The following is an 11,125-nucleotide window of genomic DNA, read 5'->3' as shown; positions in this document are numbered from 1 at the left end:
AAAATAGAATAAACAACCCCTTTTTAGAAAAAAGAAAGTGAACAAACTATCAATGAACTCATTAAGAAAAAAAAAAACCCAGAGCCAGATGGATTCAAGTGAATTCTACCAAACATTTAAAGAACAATAAATACTAATACTACATAAATTATTTGGGAAAATAATCTAAGAAAGAGTCCTACTAAACTTCTTCTATACCACAAAGATATTGGACTGATATTCTAAACCAGGAAAAGCAAAAACAGGAAAAAAAAAAAAAACAATAGACTAATTTCCCTATTTTGATGCAAAAATTTTAAATAAAGTATTATTTCATTTGGTGATTTTATCATCTTCCATGGAATCAATTATCATCTCTATACAATAGATTCTCAAATCTACTTATTCAGCCTTAATGTCTCTGCTGACCTCTAGTCTCCATATCCATTTTCCTAATAGACATCTCAAACTGAATGTTCTGTAGCATGGGGGGAGGCGGGGAATGAGAAGAGGATAGACTGCAATGGCAAAAGACTTGTGTTTAACAGACCAATCAACAGGCTATTATAATAGTCTAGGTATGAGAAGATAAAGGTCTGAACCAACATGGTAGCAAAGACAGAGGAGAAAAGAGAGCATATAGCATATATGAGAGGTGTTAAGAAGATAGAAATCTATAGAATTCAACATACCTTGACAATAGATTAGCTAGATGGTGAGAGAGAGAGACAAAGGAATTAGAGATGACACTGAAGTTGTGAACCTTTGACAACTCAGAGAATAGTGTTTGCCATGGTTGGTAATAAGAAAGTTTGGAAGGACAGAGGGTTTGTGGGAAAAGATTTGGACTTCAGTTTGGGACAAGCTGAGTTTAAGAGGTCTTACAGAACATTCAGCTTGAGCTGTGCTTCTTTGACTATTTGTTGTTTGCATGAAGTCTCTTCCATTAGTAGTCTCCTTCAGGGAAGGGATAATCTTTTGCCTTTCTTTGTATCCTTAGGACTTAGTACCTTGCCTTGCATATAAGACACTTATTAAAACAAATTTTTATTAATTTTATAATTATAATTTTTGACTGTACATATGCATGAGTAATTTTTTTTACAACATTATCCCTTGTATTCATTTTTCCAAATTTTCCCCTCCCTCCCTCTACTCCCTCCCCTAGATGACAGGCAGTCCCGTACATATTAAATGTGATTAAAACAATTTATTAATTGACTGTTAAGTCTTGTCAGTGTTACTTCCATGATATCTCTCCCACTTATCATCTTTCTACACAAAATTTTCCCTGCCTGGCTTAAGCTCTCATCACTTTTCACCTGGATTATTTCAAAAATCTGTTATTTGGTTTCCCTGCTTCCAGTTTTTCTCCTCTCTAAACCATTTTCCATATGGCTGCCAAAATGGCCCTACCACGTCACTTCTTAATTCAAATAACCCTTTAGCAGTTTGCCCCCACAAAAACCTTCAGACTGGCACCTAAGACCCTCCACATCTGGTTTTGGACTGCCTTCCCATTTCATGCTATTCCACTTTGGTCTCTCCGAACACTCTAGCCAAATTAGATCACTAAGTTATTTCCCAAGCTCTCATCTCTTGCCTCTTGTGTATTAACACCACTTTCCTTCAAGCCTAAAATACATTCCCTCCTCATCTCCGCTTTTCAGAATCTTTGTCTTCCTTCAAGCCAGAACTCAGGTGGTACCTCCTCAAACCTTTCATGTTATTCTCAAGTTTTAATTGTTTTTTCCTCCATGATTGGATTTCAAAGAATCAATGGCTTTAGAGGAGAAGAAATCATTCAATTTTAATGGGTCTTAGTTCAAGCAGTAAAATGAGGGGCGGGGTCATACCAGAGAGTTTCTAAAGGTATCTTCCAACTATAAGTATACAATCCCATGATTTTCAGTATCTGAGGTTCCTTATTTGTTTATCTGAACAAATGAATCAGCATTTATTGTGTTCACTATGTTCTAAGAATTTGTAAAAGATAAAATGGAAGAAGTATTATGTGCCTGGGACTACTTTAATAACTTGTTATAATCATCTAATTCTTATAACTATGCTAAGTAGATGCTGTCATTATCCTCATTTTACAGATGATGAAACTGAGATAGAGTGACCTGTCCAGGGTCACACAACTAGTGTCTAAAGCAAGATTTAAACTCAGATCTTTCTGACTCCTGGCCTAAGCTCCATTCACTGTCACCTACCTGGCTCTAGCTGTTAAATGCTAGAACTACAAGTAAAAAAATCAAGCTTATATTCTAATAGGGGGAAGGCAGCACATAGAAGGGATCTGGAAAGCAGGAGGTGGAGAGTATGCATGGAAATGACGTGGGGCATAAACTGGGCAAGATAAATTGGAAGGTGATCTGTTCGAACCAGGGGTGATTCTGTGGGCAGGTTACAGGTTGCCAGGAGGTAAGTATGAGATAGATAAGGGCAATGATCAAAGTGCAGGCAGCATGATTTGGAAATGATAGCCGTGAGGTTTAGCTCTCCAGTTATTTGTGAAGTACTGTATCCCCCTCCCCAACATGTAATCTCCTCAAGAACAGAGATAATTTGGGTTTCGTCTTTGTATACTCCCTGAACCCAGGATAGTACCGTACATAATGCAGGTGCTTCCTAAATGTTTGTTCAGTGGAGTTGGTGGCACCTGGGACTGTGGGTATTTTTTATTGTGGTCATGGCTGGGACTGTGGTCATGTCTGTGGCAGTGGCTGTGGCTGTGGCCGGAATTGTGGATGTGGTCAGAGTTGGTCACCGTGGTTCTAGTTTTAGCTGCAGCTTTGGGGTTGCCTGTGGTTGAGGTTACCTTTTTGTGTGTCATTGTGTCTGGGGGTGTGATTACAAATTCACAGTTGTATCTCTACTCTTGTATCCCATCAGCTTTCCAAAATGACAGTAAAACTCCCAAATCCAGTGTCAAATGAGCATTTCAGGCCAAGAGAAGGCCCTTGGCTGTGGGGCATTTCACCCTTTTCTAAAAGATCAATATTATCTTCCATTCATTTTCTGCCAGGTGCCTGAGAGCAAAATAGCCCAAAGGCTTTGGGAGGACTGGGGAGAGCAGTGGGGCAAGTTCAGAGATGCTGATGGGAGCAGAAGTTTGATTCATCTTAAAGGGTTGGGAGAGGGGAAAGAGTGGAGCAGGGAGCTCTTGGATTGGGGAAGGCTGAAGGAGAAATGTTCACCAGCATGTGTGGGCATATGTGGGTATAGGGATGGGGATGGGGGTAGAAGGTGTCATAAGAGTATGGACAGGTCCCTGCCAGGCCACCAGGGGATATTGATGAGATTTCTGCTGAGAAGTGACAGAGCTTGTGGGGATATCGTAATGAAGACAGATGATCCTAGACCCAGCTCTGATCTCCATACAGAAGGAGGGAGACGCATAACCCAGCCACCACCCCACCAAGCAGCTGCTGCACCCTCTCTCCCACTGGTACTTAGCTCTTTCACTGAGCTAAGTCCTTTCCTCTCTCCCTTTCCCACCTCTCTTCTCTTTCTACTGCTTCCTCTGTCTCTCTGCCTTATTCACTTTCTCCCTCCTCAGTACTTCTCTTCTCCTTCCTTTTCTTCACTCTATACTCCCATGCACACCCCACTTTGCTGTTTCTCTTTTTCGCTCTTTCTTTCCCCAAGCTTTTGATTTCTTATTTCAGCCAAGTCTGTTTTCTTCACACTCTATTTTTTGTTCTGTTTCCCGGGATGGTGATTTCCCTAGTTCAGCATCCTGCCCTTCCCTGGGGGCTTTCCTGGCCTGTTTGGGAGACAGGCCTGGGAGGAAGATTGCCCTGGAAAAAAGACTGAACAGCAGCCAGCTCCCATTAATCAGTCAAGAAGTAAGGAGTAAACAGCCAATACTGGAAAGGCAAAGGCCTAGACCCAGGCACTGATCTGGTTCTGAAAAGGAACTGGGGGTGAGGGTGAGGATGATAGTGGGGGAAAAAATGGAAGCACATACAAATAATGAATATTTGTGTGTGCATCAAACCAGAACACTGCTGAAGGGACCAGATACTGTAATTATCTCTAAAGGAGAGGAGAATTTCACTGGAGAAAGGCTGGGAAATGGATGAAATCAGTTAAACATGCAGAATTCATGAGCCTGGTTAATTAAAAACCTTAAGTAAGAATCACAAAATCACAGCATTTGAGAGTAGGAAGAGATGCCAGTGGCCATCTAATCCACCCTAGTCATGAAGGGAAGCCCCAATGCAGCATCCCCAACAAGAAAGAAAATGTAGTGTTTTTTTAAGAAGACATATACTGAAGAATATAAACTCTTTTAAAGAGTAACTGTTTCATTGTTTTGTTTGTTGTCGTATTCTCAATGCCCACAACATTATCTGAAACATAGTAATAAGTCACAAATGATTGTTCATTTCATTCAATGATCAGTAAAGCATTTATTAAGAATCTACTGGCACAGTGTTTAACCCCTGTGTTAAGTGCTTGGGATAGAAGCCCCCAAATCATACAATTTCTGCCTTTAAGTCAACAAGCATTTATTAAGCCCCTACCATGTGGCAGGCACTATGCAAAGCACTAGGGATACAAACAGAAGCAAAAAGATAGTCCCTCTCCTCAAAAAGCTTACCCAATTCTGAGGGGGGAAAGAGAACACAAACTTGGAACTGAAAAAGGAAAGGAAAGACAGGGTAGTCATAGGCAGAGAATTCAAAATGCAGCTTGGGAAGAATGGTTGATCTGAGATCCTTTCTCTAAATGGACTCAGAGAATGGCCCAATTCCATCTCCATAAGAGAACTAAGGACTAATGTTCACAGAGAAGCAAAGAAAAGACACATAGAAGATTAAAGCACCATACTAGGGAAGGAGGAGAGTACAAACAACTGAGGGCATCAGAAAGGACCTCTTGAAGAAGATGATACTGGAAAGGAGCTAGAGCAGAAGGGAGGAGTAAGAACTTTTCTGGCATGGGCAATAACAAAGGTACAGATGAATTAGACCCAGTGGGCCTCAAACTTTCAAATAGGGGGCCAGTTCACTGTCCCTCACACTGTTGGAGGGCAGGACTATAGTACAAACAAAAACTCACACTCTGTCTCCGCCCCCTCAGTCCATTGAACACAATCTGGAGGACCTCATAAACATCCTCAGTGGGTTTGAGAACCCCTGAATTAGAGAGTCAGAGGAAAAGTCATTGGGGCAGTGTTAGGGTTCTGACAAAGTGGTAACAGGGTTATTAGCATGGTACTTAGCTGTTCTCTAGTTTAGAGTTCACACTTTCCCCCCTTTACGAGTTCACACCTCCTCCCCCCCCCCCCTTTAAGAGTTCACACCTTTCAAAGAGCCTATAAAAGGACAAGCCCACTGGAAGCTCCAGGAGATTCAGAGCAGGATTCAGTGGGGAGATTCACTGGACCAGGAAACCCACAATCCCACCCTCTTGGAGTCTGATCTATTCCGACTTGTACTTTGGGGCTGGCTGGACACACTGGGAGGACATTGACAGGCTGAAGCTGGCTAGAGGCTGGAGGACAAATCTTTGGATTCGGACACACTCCAAGCGAGCTCTTGGGAACCAAGGACAGAGAAAGGCCTCTAGTAAAGCTCACAGGGCCCAGGAAAAGATTCAGGACTTTGAAAGACAAAATCAAAGATCTGGACTTTCACTCCTGCTTGCAGGAAAGTGGGCAGACTCTTGTTTGCCATTAGCCTGAAGACCCGGTGAGCCTTAGAAGCTAGTTGCTGAAGCAAGTAGAGATCATTTCATCACACTGCATTCATGGAAAACAGACTCCAATTGGATAGTGGTTTGGCACCCCAAAACATTGCTTCTGTGCATCTTCAGGCCTCGGTGCTAAAAGAACTACAGCCACGGACAGTATCCCACATCACAGAAGTGGAGGAGTTTCAAATCAAAGCAGAAATGTTGGAGCCTTGGAGAGATAGGGATGACCAAAAGATTCAAAAGGAGGAGTATCATCGGAAGAAAGGCAATGCTTGTCAGCAAGAAGCCACCAATGCATGGGAAAAAGGAGCTGGATTGGATGAATACCATCACTTCCATCTTTCCAGCTGCCAGGAGTGTTTGGGACTAGAAAGCAGCACCACTGAAGCTGTCAGATTGGCATCTGCAGAAGACCTTGCAGATCTTCCTCATGGTTTCAGCAGCAGCCAAGAAGGCAGTGTTAAGCCAACTTGCCAACCTGGACGAAGGAGAAGAGTCAATATTCCCGAGAAGCCACCGAACATTTTACTCTTTGTGGGCTCTGACTCTCAGAAAGGACAGCAGAGATTCCAGCAGCTCCATTCCCTTCTGATGGATTGTATTGACACTGATTGTTATGTCATCTACCAGCTGAAGGAGAAAAATGTGCTCAGCCATCCATGGCTGCATCACTGTTTATTGTTGATCATTGCCACAGAAGAGCCTATTTCTGAAGCAGTTTCCCAAAAGTTCATCTTGTACCTGTCCCAAGGTGGGAAGGTTTTGGGGCTATCTTCCTCCTTCACATTTGGTGGCCTACAGCTGAAAAGCAAAGAGGAACTGAAGAAGAGCATCCAGACATTGGTTTTTTCCAAGGCTGATGACAGTGAAATGAAACTGAATGTAGTGACAAGTGGGATCCTATTTGAAGAAGGCCCTGGACAGCTGCCTACCCATCCTGGAAAGCTAGAGGGTTACTTAGAAAACGTGCATCGAGACAGGATGATTGTTCACCTGCCTTGTGGAACAAACGGAGGAGAAGCAATTCTCTGTCAGGTGCACTTGGAAATGTCTCCCAGCACTTTGATAGAAGCTCCAGCTGCCTTTAATTTGCTGAAATCAAGCCATTTCACCCGATTGGAAGTCCTGAAGGAGATCCTGAGGGTCCTTGGCCTAAGGTGTGAATTAAAGAAAATTCCTCCCCTGACTCCTCTCTATTTGCTCACAGCTGATGAGGAAGTCCGAACTTCTTTTATGCAGTGGCTGGCAAGAAATGTGGGACCCGAAGGAGTAATGCAATTCAGCAAGCTGACCCTTCAGTTTGTTTCATCCCATCCACCAGAATTGGAAGTGACCCCATCTCATATGCCAGTTATCACTGCCACAGAGGATTTTGCCCCAGAACATTTTCACCTGGAGCTCTATCAAAAACATTTGCACACAAAGCAACTGGGAAAGGTCATTCTGTTTGCTGAAGTGACTTCATCCACAATGGATCTTCTGGACGGCTTGATGGTTGAGGTGCCACCAGACCTGGGTTTAGTAGCGATTGCAGCCCAGCAAACTCAAGGAAAAGGTCGTGATGGCAATGTCTGGCTTAGTCCTATGGGATGTTCTCTTTCCACCTTACACCTCCACATCCCCCTAGATTCTCATCTGGGTCAGAGAATCCCATTTGTTCAACACTTGATGTCTTTGGCAGTGGTGGAGGCAGTTCGATCCATTCCTGACTATCAGGACATCAATTTAAGAGTCAAGTGGCCCAATGATATCTACTATAGTGATCAAATGAAGCTTGGGGGCGTGTTGGTCAACTCAACGCTTATGGGATCAACTTGTCATATTCTTATTGGCTGTGGAGTTAATGTGAATAACAGTCACCCTACTCTTTGCCTCAATGATCTCATCATAGAATATAATAAGAAACACAACCAAAACCTCAGTCTGTTACGTGTGGATTATCTTGTGGCAAGAACAATAACTGTGCTGGAGAGCCTACTGGATGCCTTTCAGGACAAAGGACCTAATGCCATTCTTCCTCTCTATTACAAATACTGGATACACAGCGGTCAGCAAGTCCGTCTGGGAAACGACGAGGGCCCACTGGGATGGATTGTTGGGATTGACGATTCTGGCTTCCTTCAAGTCCATCGAGAAGGAGGGGATGTTATGACTGTGCATCCAGACGGCAACTCTTTGGACATGCTGAAAAACCTCATCATCCCCAAGAATTAATTCAACTGTCCTGAGCAAGAGAGCAGAGTGGGCCATATCGAAGTGAGTTTCATTTCAGGCAAAAGTGCATAGCCACTTGCAAATACATTCCTGCTTTATTTCTTAGCTCTTTCCTACCATTCATCAGAAAGTTCTGTTTGGGATTGGGGATGCTTGAGGTTTTTTCCCTTAATGACTTTTCTCATGCCTTTTTGTTACTTTTTGTTTACTAGGGATTTCTCTCTTTTTAAGAAGAGTGGCCTGAACAAGAAAATGGTATTTACACACATATATTGTATCTAGGTTATATTGTAACACATGTAAAATGTATGGGATTGCCTGTCATCAGAGGGAGGGGGGGATAATTTGGAAAAATGAATACAAGGGATAATATTATAAAAAAATATATAATAAAAATTAAAAAAAAAAAAAGAAGAGTGGCCTGCCTTTCCCTTTTTAGACGGAACTTGGTGTATGTTGATACCTGGAGCTCTTTTATGCCAACAGGACAGGGAAATTTAGGTGTTTCACAGTAGTTAAACCCTCATTATTGCTCCCTTTGAAAAGGGAAAAAAATCAGCTCCCCTTCTTGAGTCATTGCTCAGTTATGTGGGATGGTAATATCCTTTCGACTCAAGCAGGGAGATATTTTGCAAAAAAAACAAAAAAAAAACAAAAAAAAAACACAAACCAAAACAAACAACAACAACAACAACAAAAAATGCTGTGTTTTTCCAATAGAGCAGTAATGAACTGAATCAGCTGCACCCAGCGAAACAACTCTGAGATGACTATGAACCACTACATAGAATTCCCAATCCCTATATTTTTGTCTGCTTACATTTTGGATTTCTTTCACAGGCTAATTGTACACTGTTTCAAAGTTCGATTCTTTTTGTACAGCAAAATAACTGTTTGGACATGTATACATATATTGTATTTAACTTATCCTTTAACCTATTTAACATGTATTGGTCAACCTGCCATCTGGGGGAAGGGATGGGGGGAAGGAGGGGAAAAGTTGGAACAAAAGGTTTTGCATTTGTAAATGCTGAAAAATTACCTATGCATAAAATTTTTGTAAAAATTAATGAAATTAATTTTTAAAAATTTAAAAAGTTGAATGAATTTTTAAGCTCAAATGCAAGATCATTAAAGAATGAAATTTAGTAGTGTTGGTGTTGGGTAACCTGAGATGGAGACACCAAGAGGGGAGATTATCTGATAATGCCATAGTTGTATCTACAGAGTATGTCTTAACTGCAGAATTTTTTAAGCTATTAAAGTTATAGGCTAGTATAGCTGAAGAGTGGAATGGATGAGAGGATATAATGAGCAATGAGCCTGAAAGAATACTTAGTCAATAAACATTTGACACAGATTTCAAGACTGGATATCTGGGACTTTCATGAGTTATAGAGAATAGGAAAGTTAGGAAGATGGTACAGTTTTAGGGAAAAGATAATGAGTTCAGTTCTGAGATGTTGAGTTTAAGATCTTCAATGGACAGTTGGAGATGGGAGACTGGAAATCAGCAGAGAGGTTAAATCAATTAATTATCCAGAGTTCCTGAGGCAGGGTTTGAACATAGGCCTTTCTGATTCCAAGTCCATTGCATCATCCCCTATATAATTTTGAATCAAATTGAATTTTAGCTCTGCTAAACTCAAGGAAAGGCAAAAGACATTCCTTACCCTCAATAGCTCAGTCTAATGGAGAAAACAAAAAGCAAATCATTATGTACAAACCAGATACAAACAGGATAAATTGGAAGAATTCAACAGAGGGAAGATACTAATATTAACATCAGGAAAGACTTTCTGCAGATGGTAAGATTTCAGCTGCAATTTAAAGGAAACCAGGGAAGCCAGGCAGCAGAGATAAGGAGGGAGAGCATTCTACCTTTAGTGGAAATGCCTGGAACTAAGAGATGAGGACTGTGAAAGAAAGAGCTACAGTGTCACTGATTTCCATGTGTCAGGGTGTGAAATATAAGAAGACGGGAAAAGGGGAAAGATTATGAAAGACTTTGGATCCCAAACAAAGGATTCTTTGTTTTATCCTTGAGGTAATAGGGAACCACTGGAGTTTATTTAGTAAGGGAGGTGAGAAGGGAGAGAAGAGGGAATATTCGAGAGATGTTACAAAGGTAAATAAATAGGATTTGGCAATAAATTAGAAATGGGGGTATTGTCATGGATGTGTCATGGATGAAACCTAGATTTCAAGACTGGATATCTGGGACTTTCATGAGTTATAGAGAATAGGGAAGTTAGGAAGATGGTACAGTTTTAAGGAAAAGATAATGAGTTCAGTTCTGAGATGTTGAGTTTAAGATCTTCAATAGACAGTTGGAGATGGGAGACTGGAAATCAGCAGAGAGGTTAAATCAATTAATTATCCAGAGTTCCTGAGGCAGGGTTTGAACATAGGCCTTTCTGATTCCAAGTCCATTGCATCATCCCCTATATAACTTTGAATCAAACTGAATTTTATTCTTCCTTCAGGGTCCAATTCAAGTCTCATCTACTTCATGAAAATTTCCAGAAATTGCTCCAACCCACACTGAGCTCCTTCTTCTCCGAATTTCTTCTGTACTTAAAGTAAGAACCAGATGATTTCTTCAGTTTTATGTGATTGCTCCATTTTATGAGTTTTGGCTTCCGAACTAGATTGTCAAGTCTATAAAGGGCCAGAACCATGCCCTAGTCTTCTGTATTATCCATAGGGTCTACAATGGGAACCTTAGAAATATTTCATAAGTACTCTGCTTATGAAAATGTGATAAAAGAAGTGATCAGGTATTCTAAGACTAGGGTCAATGAATTATTGTAATTTTTCTGTTACTAATTGTTTTTCAATATAGCAGGTTTCCTATGGACTTTATTTTATGGATCAAAGCATTATTCTGAGAGAAGAGCCATAAATTTAACCAGAAGGGGTACCATGACACACAAAAAAATGAAGACAATCTTTTTTTCAGCTCAGGCATTTTATGATTCTTGTACTTTTTTTCCCCCCTGAGGCTGGGGTTAAGTGACTTGCCTAGGGTCACACAGCTAGGAAGTGTTAAGTGTCTGAGACCAGATTTGAACTCCTGAATTCAAGGCTGGTGCTCTATCCACTGTGCCACCTAGCTGCCCCCATTCTTGTACTTTTTAATGTCTGGAGTAATAAGGAAAGATACGATCCCTAACTCCAGAACCTTTTCTCCCAACTCTCACCCCATGTTGTGTGCTGGGAG

At 41.2% G+C, this 11,125-nt stretch overlaps 1 pseudogene; it reads left to right on the top strand.

Annotated features, from left to right (window-relative positions):
• The first annotated feature begins 5,650 nt into the window (after nt 1-5,650).
• LOC141541040 (biotin--protein ligase pseudogene) lies at nt 5,651-7,902 on the top strand (annotated as a pseudogene).
• The last annotated feature ends 3,223 nt before the right edge of the window (nt 7,903-11,125 follow it).

Source organism: Sminthopsis crassicaudata, chromosome 4 (assembly GCF_048593235.1).
Source record: "Sminthopsis crassicaudata isolate SCR6 chromosome 4, ASM4859323v1, whole genome shotgun sequence".
NCBI lineage: Eukaryota > Metazoa > Chordata > Mammalia > Dasyuromorphia > Dasyuridae > Sminthopsis > Sminthopsis crassicaudata.
Note: the sequence above shows the minus strand (reverse complement) of the source record. Positions and strands in the feature narration are given on the sequence as shown.